The sequence below is a fragment of the Crocodylus siamensis genome, chromosome 4 (genome assembly GCF_052110815.1).
Source record: "Crocodylus siamensis isolate JL-2025a chromosome 4, ASM5211081v1, whole genome shotgun sequence".
NCBI classification, from domain to species: Eukaryota; Metazoa; Chordata; order Crocodylia; family Crocodylidae; genus Crocodylus; species Crocodylus siamensis.
In genome coordinates this window covers 221,623,167-221,643,211 of record NC_143398.1, presented here as the reverse complement: position 1 = coordinate 221,643,211, position 20,045 = coordinate 221,623,167, and the positions used below count along the sequence as shown (strand labels likewise).

At 41.9% G+C, this 20,045-nt stretch overlaps 1 protein-coding gene across 6 annotated transcripts in view; it reads left to right on the top strand.

Moving 5' to 3' along the window:
• The window catches only part of MBD5 (methyl-CpG binding domain protein 5), a 282,828-nt gene that overhangs the window by 175,532 nt on the left and 87,251 nt on the right, over positions 1-20,045 (top strand). For 5 of the 6 annotated variants that reach the window (XM_090045807.1, XM_090045806.1, XM_090045805.1 and 2 more), the window contains one exon: positions 9,045-9,102. The exons of the other annotated variant lie outside the window; for it this stretch is intronic. The gene's annotated coding sequence lies outside the window, so the exon portion shown is untranslated. The remainder of the gene's footprint in view (positions 1-9,044; positions 9,103-20,045) is intronic. 6 annotated transcript variants of the gene reach the window in all.

The window sequence follows — 20,045 nt, the reverse complement described above, 5'->3', positions numbered from 1 at the left end:
ATCCAGCCTCACCCCCCCCAACTTGTGCCCCCAGGCTCCCATGGCTACTGCCGCAACCCCAGGCACCATCACTTTAAAAAAACCCAGAAAAAAACAGGAAAAAATGGGGGAAAAAAGCCTCGGCTTACCTTAGAAGGCGTGGGGGGGCTCCAGAGCCTCCTGGCAGAGCACTCCCAGGCAGCACAGGACAGCAGATGGGCAGGAGGGCTCAGGCTGGGGCTGTCACCCTGCCTGGCACTGTGCAGGCAGGGCCCCAGTCAGCCAGATGGCAGCTGCAGCTGCCAGTAAGTGCCAAGGTTTTTTGTTTGTTTTGGGGGTGGGGCCCTGGCTGGGGTCAGGGGCTCGAGGGGTTGGTGGGGGGGAGCTGGGGGACTGGGCAGAGCCGTAGGGGATCCCCCCCATGGTCCCCTCCCCTCTCCTCCAGCCCCCCCAGCCCTTTACTCACCAGCACCAGAGCCCTGGTGCTGAACACGTGGCCTGTCCGGCTGCGTGTTTCAGCACTAGGGTGAGTTCCAACCATAGAGATGCTCTGGCAGCCAGAGTGTCTCTGTGGAAGACCTAGCCTCCGGTTGCCTCGGGGCATGGTCAGGGCTCCACTTTTTTAAACATCAATTGTTTTAGATCCCTGGGTATCCAGTGATCTAATTTTCTCCCCACACTGTAACTTTGCTGTGTGGGGAACATTTTCTTGTTCCCACATGTGCCTGTTGCCCCACCTCAAAGGGGCTTGAGGCGGGACAAGAAGCATGTGCGCGCTCATGTGGGTGCACCTTTGGTGTGCAGTAACTTGCCCTGGGTGTGGGGTAAGGGAGGGTGGGGCCAGCATCTGAGCTGGCCCCAGAAGCCTTACCTGGGGTTTTAGGGGCCTCCTGGGCCTACAGCGGTGGTGATCTGGGTATGCAGACCCTGTATGGCAGCCAGATTGTGGCTCTGGCCAGCCAGGCTCTGGTTTGGGGAGGTGAGCACTGCAGCCATTACCCCTTTTTTTCCCCACCAATTTTTTAGATACTGGGATTTCCTGGTATCTACATTTTGCCACCTCACAGCAAATATGTAGTGTGGCGAACAGATCCAAAAGGCTTTGAGGTGCTGGAAGCTAAACATTCCCATATGTATGGACACAGCCTAAGAGTGTTGCACCTATTTAAAGCATTTTTAATAAGTTTGAAGGTAAGCTTGAATAATGTGTTGGGCTTCAGTAGTTTATTTTTTAACTCGTCTAATAATTTGGTCGACATTAAATTTGTAAGTTCCCCAGTACGCAGACTTACGACACAATTGGTTCCTGAAAACCACGTCTTAAGTCAAAACATTGTAACTTGGAACCAAGTTTCTCATAAGAAACAATGTTATAAATGTGGGATTGGTTCCTGAACCAAGGCCCAATACCCTATTTTCACCAAAAATACCCCAGAATTTTGTACTTGATCAATTACAGACGAGCAATATAGGTACATTAATGTACTTATATTGTAAATAGCAATCATATTGATTTGGAAGGACTTCTTTGAGGTCACTTTGCTGGACTTTTTGAAGGGCTCTTGGTTGGACTTTTTGAAGGGTTCTTGGCTGGAGTCTTCTCAGGAGTCTTGGCTGCAGGTTTTCTGAAGTCTTGTCTGCTTTCTTAAAGAAAGTGTCCAAGGAAGTTTGAACAGAAGTTCTCCAGGGAGATGAGCAATACAGCGAACTTGTTCGCTGGCATGGCATCACATCAGATCAAACACTGTAAAGTCAAAACTGAAGTCATAAAGTTGAAACAGGGTGTCAGTTTATAAACGTTGTAAGTGCAAAATGTTGTAACTCGAACGTTGTAAGTCAAGGACTGCCTATATTATGTTTTGAGGGAGTATATCAGCTATCTATTACATGGGCCTTCCAGATAAAAGGTACAATGCGCTTCACCTTTTAAAAAAAAGTAAATCATTGATTAATTGATTTAAGGGCCCTGCAAAGATTCCTGGCTTTTCTCCCTGTTCAAGAAACTGAAATTGCCACATATGAAGCATGTCTCTAAATAACTAAGAACTGTCCCACATTTTGATGTTGCAACAAATGTAAGTGCCTTAATGACAGGTAAGCACTGCTAACTTTAAAAGGCAGTAGTATTTAGTGCTGTCAAGGCCCTACTTCTGCAAAAAGTTTTACCAATATTCACGGCCCCATGTGGTTGTTAAGTGACTTATACTGAAATATCCTTTTGCAGAACTGAGGCACTTCAGTTAGTAATAAAAAGGGGGAGAGAGGAAGTACTATTGTATGTTGCATTTTTTATACATTAGTTATAACTACAGTATTTGTATTTCTTTAAAACAAGATAATTGCATTGCTACTTAAAACCTAGAGTACTTTAGCATGACAGTTATGAGTTTTTATGTATACATGTTGATATACCTTTTACAGGCTACTTACAGATGTTAAAAAAAAAACACAAAAAAAAGCTCTTTAAACTTTGTGCATCCTCACACCGAGCCCAGCACATACCTATAAGAGGTATCACAGTTTGACCCAGCTCACCCAACTTCTGTGTAAATTGGGCGTTTCAGCGAAGCTTTTTGGCACTTTTATCTAATAGCTGATTGAATCTATAGATCAGCTATTGAATCAGCTATTAGATAAAAGTGCCAAAAAGCCTTGCCAAAGCACCCGATCTATACAGATGCTACAAAGCTACATCAAACAACTAATGCACTCTCTTCCAGTAAAGCTCAGGTTCTTTGTTTTTTTCCACAGCTGTCAGCAGCCACAGTTCCCAGCTGTACAAAAGTCTAAATTACTTATGTATATACAAACCAGTAGTTCTAATTTTGGGGAGCACATTGAAATAGTTTTCTCAGTTCTAACTCCCCTTTCTCTTTACTTCAATATACTGAGAGTACACAGTAGAAACTAGTTTGAGCAATCAAGAAAAGCAAAAAACTGAAATAAAAATACTTGGCTTGAGATTTAATTTAAAAAATGTTGCTGACTCAACTGATGTAATTAAGGGTGCTAAGAATTCCGCAGATGTGGGGCATAAGATAAAGACTGAGCTCTAAAGTACTTTAGGCCATGTATGGTCATTATGTTTCTTCTGGGAGAATCGCCACTCTCCCAGTACAAACCATGAGCATACAAGTGTTCATTCAATTTTTTCCAGGGGAAACGTGGCCTTTTGAAAGAGATCTTCCAGGGGTCAGCCTGGAAGATCTCCCTTATGAGAGAGTCTTTCTCACAAGAATGAATCTCTGTACATTCCCCTCATCTATAACCAAGCTACAGACAGGAGCATCTCTGAAGAAAAGCTGCATGTGCACCCAGAATTTTAAGAAACCAAAAGGTCCCTAAGGTAACTAGAAGCAAATTAATGAAGACCATTATAAGAATTTTTTTTTAAATCAATGCATTTTTAAACTGATAGGTGTTTCTTTTATTTCGATTGTGGTAGGCTGTAGTGAGGAAAATTGTTGCTAAATGCATCCCAGGCAATATAATCCTATAAAAGATTGAGGCAATGTTAGAAAACTAATCAGAAGACCAGCAGACAGCAAGGAATTGCAATATTTAACCAGAATGACATAAAACTGTAAACAATTTAGCAATCTATACCCTTTGTTCGAGACAGAAAGGGCACTTATGCATGTTTTTGCTGCTAATTGAGAGAAGGAAAAGAAAAACCATTTTGACTTAGATTTAACTGCTTGCACTCAAACAGCATACAAAGTAAAATATTTAATGTTATAGAATTTACCATTTTTAGAACAATGTGACGCATATTGGGCATTAGTCATAAATAATGATGATATATTTTGACATAATTAATTTAAACAGTGGAGCTCTACTTATTTACATCAGAAAAAATTCAGCACCATTCCTGACCTAGATTATATTTTAGAAACCAGAGTAGCTGACTTGCACTAAAAGATGAATTTAGCTACAGTACAATGTAAAATAAAATGCTCTAATTTTTGGACATTTTCATAATATATAAGGTTATACCATATCGACAACCAGCAGATGGAGAAAAAGAACATGTTAGAAAGCTCAAAGAACATATGTGAAAGCTAATCTATAAATATCAGGCTAATTCCAAAGCTTCAAGATTTCTCCAAAGCTTTCTTAAACCCATCTAGAAAGATTTATCTGTTTTATCTGGAGCATTCCATTAAAAAAAAGTTTCCCTTTTAAACAGAATTGCCTCAGTCCACAGTTGGTTATATAGGGCAACTTAGATCCTTGAGGTTTTATCTATCTGTCTATCTATATACACACACACGTATGCGCATATGCGTGTGAATATAATGTATACTGTGTGTATATGTATGTGTATATGTGTGTGTATCTAATATACATATTTGTTCAGTCTTTTTCATTTTTCACCAATAGTTTCTTTCCTTTTTAGTTTGAATCAAGAAAACCTTAAAAACAAGGGAAAGAGGAAGTAGCAAATTCTCTGACTGCCATGCATAAATATGCATGAATATACTTATATGGAATGCTGCTTATAGAACATCAGAAAATCAGGAAATGCATTTTGAATCTGCATTTATAGTCAATCTTTCCCTTTGTAAGTTAAAATAGTAATTGACTTTTTGTCTAGGTAAAATTTAAGATTTGGATGGCCAGCAAAGCTGTGCCATTTTCTGGCCTGAGTTTTGTAATAAACTCTAGTATTATTAGTTTTGTCTAATCTCAGAACAGCTGCTTTGTTTTCAGGTTTCTAAACTTAGAGGCCAATGAGTCCGTGTAATGTAGCATTTTGAAAGGCAGCGCTTGCCTTGTCCCATTATAAGGTGCAACTTAAGAAAAAAAATGGTTCACTGTTGTAGGAGATTTGACCACTTCTTTTAATGCTCCTGACTTGAAGTTAGCAAAATATCCTGATCACGGTGTAACAGTTCTTGTACATTCTAACTTTAAAAGTGCTCTATTAATCACTGTCTCATATGTAAGACAGAGCATGTAATTATTCAGGTCTTTTCTGTGTTGGATAGGCCTCATCTAGAATACAGTATTAAGTTTTGGGCGCCATATACAGTAAAACCTGTGTAAGATGAAATTTGTAAAAGCTTTAAACCAGCTCAAGCTGGAAAATTTATATGGTCCCAGCATGCCTTATGGCAGGGGTTGTCAGCCAGAGGTATGCGTATCCCTGGGGGTACTTGGGAAGGCCCAGGGGGTACACAGCAGCAGCAGCACAGAGAAGTGGGGGTACTTGGGAGACGCCACTGTTTCATGTTTGGCCACCAGGGGACCCCCCTCTGCTCAGTGACCGGCCTCTGGGGAACCCCCCTCACCTTCCCCCTCCACCCCTGCTCCACATTCAGAAGGGGTACTCTCCTTAAAAAAAGGTTGAAAACCCCTTCCTTATGGGGACCATGTATATTTAGTCTATGTAAACTGGAAACTCTTATGTAGAAATGGTAAGCAAATTTGGGGCCCATTTTGTAGAATCATCCTGTATATCACAAAAATCCATTTTATGTGCATGTATGCATGCATCTGTGCAAGGTATGAGCAGCTAGTGCAGGGGCTAGACAGAGATGCTGAGGGGGATGGAGAATCATGGAACAGAGAGACAGAGACATGGAAGAGAGTATGGATCAGGCAGAGCGCAGAGAGAGCAGAGGGGCTGGAAAGCTTCCCCTATAAGACGAAAAAATGTTTAAGCAAGAACTTTTTCATGGTCTCATGTGATTCCATCCTAGACAGGTTTCACTGTATTAAGAAAGATGTAGTCAAGTTGGAAAGAAAACAGAAGAAAGTAAGAAAAATAGTAAAAGGCTTAGAAACATGGGCTAGTTGAAGCAACCTCATTTCCTTTATCTAGGAAAGAGAAGTCTGATAGCACACATGATAAGCCTTCTAACAAGCAACAAGCTATTTAAAAAGGGGCCAGTGTAGAAGGATCAAAAATAAGTGTTTATTCATTCTTGCTTATTTATGGCAAGAGTGATTTTGGATAGTAGAAGGATGAAAAATACAGTTATAGGTTATGTAGGGCTATTGTGTAATCTCCTTCACAAGAGGTTTTTAGGAATATGTTCAACAAATATCTTTCAGACACGAAAGGTATACTTGATCATGCCTAAGAGGTTTAGATAAGATGGTTTCTTGACTTCAAGTCAGTCCCAAGGCCGTACGAACCATTAGGGCACCTTCAGTGTAGCAATAACTTTCCTGCATTCTTCTCAGTCTTTTGCAATCCTGGTTTCTTAAGGTACCTTCCATAACGAATAACTGTATCTTAAACTTAAAACATAGTGAAATTCTGGCTTCATGGAAGCTTAGTCCTTCAGTGAAGACAGCGTTTCATGCACAATGCTGGCATATCTGTAACAAATGTAATACATTGCAAGAATAACACTACAAGTTACTTTACTTGTAAGTAGATTGAGTCCAAGACTCTTCGTTTTTCTTGCAAGTGATGATGGCATCACAAACATTGGGAACTATGTGTTACCTTGTTTGTGTCCTATAGAATTCAGTTACTAGGTTAATATTTTAATAGTGCTCTGAAGACCCAAATAGGCTTGATTCAGTTTTTACTTTCTTTGCCAAAACAAAGGCCTTTAGCCATGAAAAGCAGTCAAACTCCCAAGTTCCCTACCTCTTTCAGGAGAAGTTTGGTCTGCTATACTCGTGTTGCTGTGTAGTGGGACCTGGGCCAAAGGGCCACAACGAGGTGGGGCCTTGGTGCTGCACTCTCAGTGGATGTTTGTCTCCATATTTCTATATCCCACCTGCCACAGCTTGATGTAAATATGAAGGGTATCAGGAAGTGGTACCTGAATTGACTGAGATGAGCACAGGTCTCAGTGTCCAGGAGTCTTCTGTGCGGCTCCACCTCCCCTGCACCCCACCCCTTTCCACCCAAGAGTTCCATTGATGATTGGGCTAGGCAACTACATGTGCTGGTCAAAAAGGTCTGTCGGGAGAAGAAAACCAAGCAGCCTATAACCAACATGAGTTGGCCGAGCCCTGGGATCCTGGGTGAGGGTCTGCAGCCAATGGTATCCAGGCCGTGTAGAAATAAGTAAACATGTATGCCAGCCACTTGTTCTCTTTCCAGGCTGGGCTCCAGGCCCAGAGGGAACGCAGCTTCTGGCTCTCAGCCCTGCCCGAGTAATGGGCCCATGGGGAATGCATTGCCCTCTGTCTTCCTGCCTTGCCTGGGAAGCAGGAGCATAAGAGGGCATGCTGTTGGTCTGCGAGCTCGCCACTCCTTCAGGACAGTCCAGGGATCCACAGACTGTGGGGTATTCCAACAGCCATCACCCCAGTGAGTGCAGGGCCCATCTGGGTCCCTGCCACACCCCGTTATTTCCCTGGAAATAATGGCAGTCCACTTCAGGCTCTTCTTCATGGCCTTACACTCCTTGCCCACCTCTCCATTGCCATTGTGAGCCCAGGTGTAATCTTTTTCAGTTATGACAATAAGCAAATTCTCTGGGCTGAATCAGTCCCCTCTAACTGATTATCTAGGAAGAGAATTCAATTCTTCTTTGCCTGCCTTACAATATATACCCTGTTGCACAGGTACTAAAAAAAAAATCTTCCATTTATTCAGCAAAAGTTATGCGTGCCTTGGCAGGGGAGTTGCATCTAAAAGGACTCTGGTTACAAAGAGGTAAAACTGAATTTTTTGGTCTTTTGCAACATGTACCTATTTCAGGGAATTCATAAGTAAGTGTTGAGTAGTTCCTTAGGATGTAATAAAATAGTCTACATTTGACCCTTTATTACTGAAATTTCTTCTATTTGTTTATGTATGACACTTGGATATTCCATCTTTTTAGGGCACTATGTTGACCCATGACCAAGTTCAAAGCCTTTGTTTTAGATTGTGAATGCTTCTATTAAAATCAGAGCTGTATGACTGACTGGCTAGCCAATTCTGTAGAGCTGGAAGGGCTATTACACAACAACTCTTTATTCACCCATTAAATCATTTATAAGTTTTGTGGTTTGGTGGTTCATAATCTGAAATGAGAAGGAAAACAATATTTTTGGTTCCGCACCCATAATTTCCACCCTCCCAGTATTTTCTGCAATCATGCCCCTGAGTATTCAGCCTGAGTATTTTAATAAAAAAGCATACTTCTAGGTCAGTTCAGGTGGAAAAATAATCTCAAAGCAAAGATTCACTGCCTACTTGTGAAGCGGTGAACAATGTGCTTGTATCAGATAAGAATTACCTTCTTAATGTATAAACAAAGACTTCATTTTCCAGTGCAGGATTTCAAGCTTTGCAGTTTAAAGGGTGAGTGAGGTTTGACCTGCAGGTGAATCAGTCTGGTAATTGTTTTCAAAGTAATTCAACTGAAAAATATTTTTTGGATTTATTTAGATTTTTTTTAAAGGTTCATTCCCTATGATCATATTAGATGGCTAGAACTTCTTTGCATTTTTGTGAGGAAAAAAATGTGTAACTTTGCGTAACTTCATCGTTAAGTAAAGGATTTTTATTTAAAATATATTTTGTGACCTCGTATAGTAAGTATATTGACAGTACAAGTTGTCATGGTTTTTTTAGAAATACAGATGAATAAAGGCTTTATTTGCTAAGGTATGATCCTCTTTCTGTGACCTCCATATACCTGTTAGGTTCAGGAGAATCACAGAAATGGTAACAGTTTTCATAGGAAAAACTGAGCATTGAAATTTGTCTGCAGAGATGCAGTAAGTCTCCACTTGAACTTTTCATATAGAAATCTCTTCTTTTCTGCTATCTCAGTAAATGTCTAATGTCACATTTGCAAAGTTCCATTTTGTCTTTGAGACTTTTTTTTAGTATTTAACAATAAAAAAATGGTCAAGTGACTTCTCAGGTTTAGTTTTTGTGTGTAAAATCCATGCCCATGCAGAAGACTAGCAGATGCCCCCTCAAATCCTGAAAATAAGACATTTAGGGAGAACTGAATATTGGATGGGACCTGAATTTGTTTTCAGAAATGTATCTGCATAAAAAATAAGGAAACTAATAAGGATAAACTTTTACTTTAATAAGAGGTGCATATTACACATGTTTGTACATCTTCTGTATCAACTAATACTTTGTTTTTCAGCTTGGAATGAACAGGATGAATTTACCCACGTTAAGTCTAAACCTTAGCAAGGAAAAAGGTCAGTTTTTTGCATCTTGATGTAACTAAATATTGTACTGTAAATTAGTCTGTTAACTGAAAAACACCACCACCACATTTCAGGCTGATATAAGGATACAAGCTGTACATCAAGGATTCCCTTAGTATTGATGATAGCCAAGTGCTTTAATTGTAAACAAATTTTAAAGAGAGAGAGGGATAAAGAGATTGTGACATGAATGACTTGAAGTCATTTTTGCATTTTACTAAACTTGTGACCACTCTAGACCTGTTCAGTCTCCAGCACAAATAAGAACAGTGTAAAGGCTGCTCAAATTTGTGCCATTGGCTATAAAGGGCAGTTTCAGTAGGTCTGGATCAGCCAGGCATGCCCTATTTTGCACAGCCACAGCTCTTTCAAAGGCATCTTGGGAAGGAGGTAGCAATTTTAGTGTGTGGACACATACAGTTATTAAAACATTTGAAACACTTCAAAGGGCCAGCTGGCCACATACACAAAGGCTTTGAAACATTCTAAAAGAGCCTGAAACATTTGAAGATGGCACCTCCTTATGGGAAGTACTATTTTGGAGCATTTCACTTTTTTCTAGTCTGGATGGGGGACAGTAGGTAGACAGACTGCCAGTGCCCCACTCCTAGAGCACTTCTGGGTCTCCACTAGGACCCGTGCTGCAACCCCTCAGCCCACTAGACCCAGAGTCAGGCTTACTGCCCCACGTGCCAGACTCTTCCCAATTCCTAGGATCCCCTCACTATGTCGGAGCTGGGCCCTTCAGCTCCAGTCCTTCTACATCAGCTGAGAGAGATAGAAGAAGTAGAGGAGATTGGAGCTGGAGAGTCAGATTCTCAGCTCTCCCCCCATGACCCCTCTTATCACTCCGCTGTGCCGCCAGCTCCTCTTTACTTCCCTTCCCTGTGAGGAGAGTAGGAGAGTAGAGTGGAGCCACAGCTTGCTGCAGCCTGTTTTAGCACCCATGGCAGACACTGGGGAGACTGCAGGATTCAAAAATGTTCCAGTTAAGAGGCACGTATGTCCCCCGGCTATAATGTTTTCCTTATGAATCTGTTCCGAGTGTTTCATTTGGAAATGTTTCAATGGTTATTTCTTTCCCTATCCTTAGAGTCCCTGCAGTAGTACTATACTGCTTAGAGCAGGGGTGGGCAATTGTTTTGGGCAGAGGGCTGCTTACTGAGTTTTGGCAAGCCATTGAGGACTACATGACAGGTAGCCCAGAGCAGATAAATATTCATTTTGTAAATTTTTTAGGGGCCCCATGGGCCAGATGGAATGGCATGGTGGGCCGCATCCAGCCCCCAGGCTGCATTTTGCCCACCCCTGCCTTAGAGTTTCCCAACATGAGAGGAGTAGGAGTAAAAAGATTTTACATGTCAGTCATTTATGTCTAAGGGCAGAAGCTAGGTTGAAATTAGTATGTGATATATTACTTGCTTGGTTTATTGCACAGTTGACTCAGATTAGGCAATTTGTTTGTTTGCTTTTAATTGACCTCTTGTGAACCAGTCCTTCACACCTTTAAACATGAGAGTAACCTTTGATAGCACAAACAATCCTGTTGAAAAGTGTGGATCTTTTATGTAAGCAAGAGTATGCAGGATCTAGTTGAAAAATTGCTAAGCTCTCTCCAGGCTTCATGAACACACTGATATAAAATATAAGAAATAAGTTTAACATCTTTATCCATTTAAAGTATAATCCTAAATGGACATTATTTTTGTTCATGGTAATTACAGGTTGGCATCAAAACACCATTACATTTTATGATAATGTATTTCAAAGAATAAATGCAAAACCCTCTTTACAGGTTGTAGCAAGCTTTAGTTGTAGTTTATAATTAGCTTATCAACCACATTGAGGAAATGAAATTGTTGAAAAAAATACTTGAATGCCAGATTTTTCCCCTCCTCTTAAAAGAAAATCAAGTCAATAGAAATTTTCCCTGAGGGGAAAAGCACTATGGTAATATTCTTATTCTTTCTATCAAAATACATCATTGATTTGGTATCATTTATCTTTACAAATAAATTTAAGAGATGGCTTGAATATAATTTTTCTTCCCTATGCACACACAATTCCCATAAATGCTTAAAAAAAAAAAGTTGTGCATGTGCAAAAAGGAGGAAAAAACCACCCTTTGGAGTTACCAGTTTGGTTGTATTTTTGACAGAGTGCAGAAATGAATACGTGAAAGAAATATTTATTTAACTTTGCTAATGCTCCTGTCTCATAAAAGTTTAAAATAACCAAAAGATGCTTGTGGCTATGTAGTTAATATCTAGCTAGCTAGCTAACTGCTGGCTATCTGTATTTGTAACTCAAAGCACTTCCTTCATTTTGGTGCTTGCTGCACGGTAACACAGAACTCCATGCTTTCTAAATACTTGATAAACTTCTTCATATACAGATGCATTGAAAAGAAATGCTTAATTTTTTTTATCCACAATGTGACTGATTCAGAAATATTAAGATCTTAATGTTGTTGTCCTTCAGCAGCGTTTAAACTGAAAAACTCAATAGCACAGTTATAATCAGTTTTTTCTAAATCTTTGTATAATAAAAAGTGGTTTGATCTTCAGGACTAGGGACAGACATTATACACAAATCAGTGTAAATGATCAGAAACTGGTTTAAGCCTGTAACAGAATAGATGTTCAGGGCACATAAACCAGTTTGAAAATGGGTGAAACTGGTTTGAGATAAACCTGGATGAATGTAGGATGAGACTTAACTGATTTGGGTCAAACTGGTTTATGCAATATGTATCCCAGAACCCTTGCTGGTCTAGGTTAAACCAGACTCCCCCAGCATCCCGGCATGCTCTCTGGGTTGGGCAGGGCTCTGTGTTCCACAATAGATCGGGCGCCTCCCCTCTGGTCCTTGACTGCAGCTCCAGCAGAGATATGCAGGCATAGAGTGTCTGCCTGGCTTCTTCTGCTAAAAAGGGATTATTTCCCCTGCCCCTCTGGTTTACACAGACACCTTAGCATTAGCTAGCATAGCACATGCTGGCTAAAGTCAGTGCTATGGGAGACAATAAAGGTGCACAGGCTTTTTGGAGCTAATCAACAGGTAGTTTAATGTCCTTCCTGGGAACAACTGTTTAAGAAGAGCTCCATTAGTCAGTGGAGAGAGGCTTTGTTTTCTTAATGGGTTGATAAACACAAAGTTATGTATAAATGTTCCCTGTTGGGCTGCTCAGGAGGGGGGCGGGATAATCGGAGCATCCTGCCAGGGCCTGGCCACGCCCCCCTCAACTCAGCTTTGTGAAAGGAAAGGGAAAGCTGCTGTAGCGCCCCTGGCTTCTAGCCTGAGCCACTTCAGGCACATTCTGGCATTTCCTTAGTCCAAAGGAAATGTCTGCATGGTTACAAAGCTATTCAGCCTAGCCAAGGTAGACTAACCTGCAAAGATTGCATCAGTTCAGGCTCAGGCTTTTTGAATGTCTGTCCCTAGCCCAGGTGTTTTCACCTTTTGCTTAATTTGAGGTTATTTTTTTTTTTTAAGAATTCACTACAAGAAGACACTGTCAGGAACCATATTAGTGCAACAAAACAAATCCATAAACCATTTTATGCAAGTTTTTAGCATACTGTATTTCAGAAGATAGCATAAGTATCATATATACTGTCTTATTAGATGAAGTAATGGTATAGAATTTGTATTAAGGGGTCTGAATATTTGATTTTATGTTAGCATAATTTGGTATATTTTCAGAACATCCTTCTCATGAAGGACTAGGGAAATTGTTGATTATTTGTTGAATGTTTCAGTAAGCAATTTTAAGAACAGCACTTGGAAGAAGAAATTTTTTTTCCATGCATCTAAAAATAACTTAGTCACATGACTTAGTACTTTAGCACAAAAGCATAATTTACAGGTTTAATTTGCAATCCCACTGCATTTTTGATATTTTCTTGCACAGAAGCTCAGTCTGAATGATTCAGATAACTTAATATTTCTCTGCATTAGGTGCTAAGGGGATTTAGTACAAATTATGATTTAAAGTAATTTCTGCTATTTAAGTCTCAGCATTCTTTTTGCACAAGTATGATTTTTTTTTTTTTTTTTTTTTTTACTCCTGAATGCTTTGTTCTTGACATTCTAAACTGCACATTTAATAAAATTTTTGGAATAAGCAAAGGGTAAGTGTCATAGTATAGATCAAATCTGCTGACCATATTCCAGTGACCTGATTTTTAAATGCATGCAACTAAAAAAGCAAATGGAGTCTTTCAGTTCTGTTTTGCAAGGAAGTTATTTTTTAAAATTATTCTGTCTCTCATCAAAGCCTAATAACCTGTCATCCCACTGATTTACTGAAAACTATCAGATAAAAAGCAAATGGTTACAAATAGTTAAATTGGTATGTGTTGAGTATATTTTCTGCGTTTATGTGTCTCTGGAATGAACAGAAACAAGGCTCCCATGTAATCCTGTAGCCATATACATATCCTGTAACCGCTACAGGATTACATGGGAGATTCTAAAAATACAGATGATAACTGAGTTCACTTTATTGTGGACTTTGGAAATTTGGGGCATGGAGTTTGAGGAAATATATTTTAACTTTGTGTTATGCACTTGGATCATCTTTCGAACACATTGCAACATTGGTCTGATGTTTGAACATATTCAGAGCTGAATTGATGCCATAATCAGAATATGATCTCCAGTGGTTTTACCTTAATTTTCATTTTATTCTCTATTTGAAAAACTACAGTGCTTATTTTCTGATGAATTACATTGATGAGTTAAATTAACAATAGAATTATTTACCCTTTAGCACATCAGATATGTTAATCCAATAGCAAAAACCCATTTTTTGTCATGATTATGGTTTTGGGGAGTTCAGATTTTCTGCCTTAGGGCTGTTATAGATACTGTGCAGCCCCTTTTTTCCTTGGTATAGAATCTGTTATTCTTACCTTCATTGGTAAATTCTGATAGCACTAACTGAATGTCAGTCAGCTGTGCACAAAATTTGCTATAGTCAGGCCCTGAAATGGACTTGAAGGAACTCCATTTAGGAGATATGCCACAGAGAGTTATGGCAGGAGTCCTGCAACTAAAAATTTAACCACTCATCCCTACCCCAAAAAATTAGATCTGGGAAAAAATGTCACAAGTGCAGATCAAAGTGTGGTGATAGGAAATTTTTTCAATAAGTTTCAGGGTGAGACAGAAAATTCTATTCTGTAGAACAGAAGCAAGGAGCAGGGCTGGAGAAAGCGGATGGGGAGAAAGATCTGACTTGGCAATCAGAGGCCAAGCCAATAGCTATCTTTTTCTTTTCTTCTTGTTTTCTTTTTTTTTTTTGCAATGGAAGGGTGAGAGAGAAAAAAAATACCATTAAGGGGAAAAAGAGTTTTAAGCATAATTATGGGGGGGGGTTAATGTGCTAGAATATTTTTGTTAAACATTTTGAAACTTCTAAATTATAACAAAAACACTTGAAATGTGTGCCCGGAATCCTAATTATGATGTAAGACAGGTATCTGCTATGAAGTACTTGGTTTGCTCCTTTAAAATTAGAAAGAAAGATTCATCGTTATGTAATTGGTTGAAGAGTTATTGTAGCTTTATGTTTGTGGATTGGGAAGACACCAATCTGGAGTAAATTAAGAAATCATTATCAGCCATTTTCTTAAATGGAGACAAATCATTGTATAGGGTAGAGTTTTGTTTTGTTTCACTGCTAAATCTATACATTACTGAACAGAGTTCATCTTCAAAGTGGTAAAAGGTGCAGTTGCACTTACATCTCAACTTCTAGGACTAATATGAGAGGCTAGCAACAATGTAGCCAAAAGATGCTAAACCTCCATCCCATGGGCCAAATGTGACCCATGGGGCAATCTCATCTGGCCTGCAGGGATCCCCATAGGTCCAGAAATTTGGCAGTGGGGGCAGAATGTCAATTGATGTTGCCACTCTTCCCCTCTGTCAAATTTCCAAGTCCCATGTGCATCCCTTTTCCCTGCCACACCGCCTCTCCCCACTTCTGGATTGGGGCTGGGCCAAACCCCTTTACCTCCCTGCAGGGCTGGGTTGTGGCCAGGCCGTGCTCCCTTTTCCCCCCATGGGACCAGGTTAAGGTTGGGTCATGCACCTTTCCCCCGTACAGGGTGGCACTGGGTCATGCCACTGCTTCTCTCCCCTCACCCCAACAGTGACAAGTCAAGCACCTTTCCCCTGTGGGGTTGCTTTGAGGCAAGCCTGCCCTCTGCACTCAATATCCTGCCCACTATGCTTATCCTGGGGAATGGGTCAGGACCACTAGCCTGGCAGTGCCCGTCCAGCCTGCTGAGCACCACTGTTCTAGTCTATAACATTCCTCATAAAAAAAAAAAAATAACTGTTGTTAATGCTGATTTCATAGAATCATAGAAGTAGGGTCGGAAGGGACCTTGTAGATCTTCAAGTCCAACCCCCTGCCTGGGCAGGAGAAAAAAACTGGATTCAAATGATCCCAGCTAGGTAGGCATCAAGCCTCCTCTTAAAGACCCCCAGGGTAGGAGCCAGCACCACTTCCCTTGGAAGTTGGTTCCAGATCCTAGCCGCCCTAACTGTGAAGTAGTTCTTACAGATGTCTGATCTAAACCTGCTCTCCAACAACTTGTGGCTGTTATTCCTTGTTATGCCAGAGGGTGGTAGGGGAAACAAGTTCTGTCCCAAACCCTTCTGGTCCCCCCTAGTGAGTTTATAGACTGTCCACCAGGTCCCCCCTCAACCTTCTCTTGTGAATGCTGAACAGGTTCAGGTCCCGCAGTCTCCCATTGTAGGGCCTGCCCTGTAGTCCCCGGATCATGCGGGTGGCCCTCCTCTGGACCCTTTCAATGTTGTCCACATCCCTCCTGAAGTGGGGCACACAGAACTGGACACAGTACTCCAGCTGTGGCCTGACCAGCATTGCACAGAGGGGGAGGATCACCTTCTTGTCCCTGCTAGAGATGCATCTGTGGATGCACGACAAGGTCCGGTTAGCCCTGCCAGCCGTGACCTCACATTGTCGGCTTATGTTCATCTTGGAGTCAATAATGACTCCAAGATCCCTTTCTGCCTCCGTGCTCTCAAGAAGGGAGTTTCCCATCTTACAAGTGTGCTGCTTCTTACTACTGCCCAAGTGCAGCAGCCTGCACTTGTCAGTATTGAAGTGCGTCCTGTTTCTGCTAGCCCACCCCTGTAACCTATCCAAGTCTTGCTGTAGTCTTTCACTCCCTACTAGCGTGCTCACCTTGCCCCAGATTTTGGTATCATCAGCAAATTTAAACAGGGTTCTTTTCACCCCGTCGTCCAAATAGCTGATAAAGAGATTGAACAGCGCAGGCCCAAGAACCGAGCCCTGGGGATCTCCACTGCCCACTTCTCCCCACATCGAATATGACCCGTCTACCACCACCCTCTGAGTGCGACCCTTCAGCCAATCTGCAATCCATCTGACTGTGTAGACATCAATGCCGCAGTCGCCCAATTTTTAATGAGGATGGGGTGGGAGATGATATCAAAGGACTTGCTGAAGTCCAGAAAGACTACATCCACGGCAACACCTGCATCCAATGCTTTTGTGACCTGATCATAAAAGGCAATCAGGTTGGTCTGACATGACCTGCCCCTAATGAAACTGTACTGGTTGCCCTTGAGCATCATCTCTGAGGCCGGCCCATCGCAGATGTGGTCCATGATTATCTTCTCAAAGAGTTTCTCTAGGATTGAGGTAAGACTGATGGGCCTATACTTGCCCGGGTCCTCCCTCCTCCCTTTTCTAAAGATGGGGACCACGTTGGCTATCTTCCAGTCATCTGGCACCTGGCTTGAGCACCACGAGCGCTCGTAAAGCCATGCCAGAGGCCCTGTAATAACCCCTGCTAGCTCCCTCAACACCCTGGGGTGGAAAGCATCCGGACCCCCTGATTTGAACACATCCAGCCCCTCCAGAAGTTCTCTAACCCGGTCCCCCCCAACCTGAGGTCTGGAGGCGTTCCCCTCGAGTCCGTCTTGCATCATGGTGGGGAAGTCCCGATCCCTGCCCAAGAAAACAGAGGTGAAGGTAATTTAAGGTTCCATTCTGTAGAATAACTGGGTAATATAAGTAATTCCATTTTCATAATATTAATACACATGGTCAGATTGACTGGAAACTTTTTTTAAGAAGGAAAAGTAAAAAAAAAGAAGACCTTCAGTAACTGTGCTGTTCTAGAACTCTAAAATGTATATTGGGGCCCTGCCACACATTCAGATTAAAGCTGGATATATAGATATATACTAGCTAATTGCCTGTTAAGAATGATGGATTACAGGGAGTGTTTACATGACCCCCCCTCAGGCCCCACTAACCCTATGGGGGCAACCATGTAAAGACTCCCCCCCCCACCTCTGCCTTGCAGTGGGGATTTGACCTCCCTTCCCACCACTCCCTCCACCCCTGCTAGCTTTGTCAGAGCTGGGCTGTGGGGGGGGAGAGGCACCACCACCGTAACCCTGACTCCCCTCCCCGCTTCTTCTTCCTTCCTTCCCTGCACCCACCCAGGACCATGCCTGTGCAGCCTCCCTCCCTCTCTGCCACTTCACCTCACTTCCAGCTGTTCTCAGGGCCTACTCCTCTCCCTCCCTCCCCGCTGCCCAGCCCTGACAACAGCCACCACCCTGACCCCGCCCTTCACTTCTCCCTGCCTTGCTCCCTCTCTGCCCACTGCCTCCCTTTCCCTGCCAGCTGTTCTAGGGGGCATCGGGACAGGTGGCAGGGGGGTGCCCTCACCCTCTCCCTTCACCCTCTGCTGGGGAGACGTGGGAAAGCCCTGCTTCTCAGGCAGCTGGGGTGTGTTTTTTGCTTCCACAAACTTCCCCGGCTGTGGCTCAACCTTGGGCCTGCGCATCCTGGGCCATGCAGCCAATTGCCACCTGCCCTCTTGGCAGCACATGTGCAGTTGTCCAGAAGCATTATGGACAGACAGTCAGACTTAAGCCTTTTATTATATTAGAATGACAGATATAGATGGAAACAGCTATAAAATTGTTACATTTTCTTAAGCATTATCTTTGTAGCTGGTTCACTCTTATAGGTAGAAGGGCATTTTTATGACATGATGATTACTTTGCACATGCAGCTACTCTAAATTTGTTGGGTGATTAACCAGAAATCGCATGATAATTACTTTGCATGTCTGGCCAGTCTTACTTTGCATGTGTGGCTGGCCTACAATTGTTGTGTGATTACCCAGTTAATTGCATAATATATGTAAAGTGTGGCAGGGGCTTTAGTAACATATGTCAGAGCTATTTTTTAATATGGTATGATACATTTTGCTACATATTTAAAAAACTTTTTTTCTGCTTGCACTTAGAGTCTCTCTGTCTCTGTACAATTCTACTGTGAAGACTGATGTTCAGTGTTATAATGTGTCTGAAAAGTTACCCAAAATTCACTTACATTCTTGAATGGAGATTCCAAGGACTTAATAACAAGAATTTTGGCAGCTGTTTAGGTTGAGCAGAATATAATTCTAACACCAGAACTTATGAGTTTTGTTCTTCATTTTCCTTTGAAAGTCACATGGAAGCCTGTTTATGTCAGTAATAGAAGCCAAGCAGCAACTGTTGTCCTTACCAGTGTTCAGAATAAACAAAGTATAGCTTTTTCCATATGAGTTATTACTTAGACAGTGTGGCTCAGTTTCAGGTCACCATTCTGGTCCCCCATTACTGTACATTGGCTACATGAAGATTCTTTAGACAAAGAATCATCAAGTTATATAGAGCCATAGGTGAAGTCCCACCTCAGCATTCAGCAGCATAATCTATTACATGTTGATGGAGAAAGAGATACAACTGGAATACAGTGCCATCTAGCAATTCTTAACTATTGTAACAGCTGCTAGATTCAGAGGATCCAGGACCAGGAAGTGCAAAACTAGTGAACATTCCATTTTGCCAGGCCATTCAGATCTTGCATGACCCTGGTCTAAGAAACCTTCCCAATCTAGTTGCATACAGTTTCCACTAATCTCATGGGCTAGGGACAGACATTCAAGAAGCCTGAGCCTGAACTGATTCAATCTTTGAAAGTTAGTCTAACTTTGCTATGTTTAACCAGTTTGTAACTGTACAGACATCCCATCTGGACTGAAAAAAAAAATGCAGGCACATGCCTGCAGTGGCTCAGGTTAGAACCTGTGGGGTGTTAAAGCAGCCCTCCCTTCCCTTTTACAGTACTGAGCTGAGGGGGGCATGGCCAGGCCCCAGCAGGACTCTGATTATGAAGGGGTTCCCGCCCCTCCTGACCAGCTAGCAGGGAATTGATAACACAGCATTTATCCCCCAATTAAGAAAACAACAGGGGGACATTACCAGCTACCTGTTGATTTTGCCTTTGTCCCATCTGCCGTAGCACAGACCACAGCCAGCATGTGGTCTGCTAACTAATGCTCTGTGTGTGTGTAAGACAGAGGGGACGGTGGATCCCTGCTTAGAGGTGAGGGGGGGAGCAGGGGGAAGCCAGGCAGCTGCAGCCAGAGAGCAGAGGGGAGGAGCCAGCTCTACTGTGAAGCATGCTGGGATGTTGGGGGAGTCTGATTTTAACTTAAACCATCAAGGGATCTGGCAAAGACATTACATAAACCAGTTTGACCTAAATCAATTAAGTGTGATACTACATTCAACCAGGTTCATCTCAAATAAGTTTCAGCTATTTTCAAATTTGTTTATGTGCCCTGAACATCTGTTCTGTTACAGATTTAAACCAGTTTATGTGTAATGTCTGTCCCTAGCCATATTTACTGGATACCTCTGTGTTACTATCCTGCCATACAGTATTATACTGCAAGAAATGACCTCTCTGTTTCCATTATTGTGGCCCTGCAATAATGAAGGTACAAGAGGAATGTATTACAAATACCCAAATGAGGGATAATTGGCTCAGGAGCAACACTGCCAAGAAAAATCTGGGG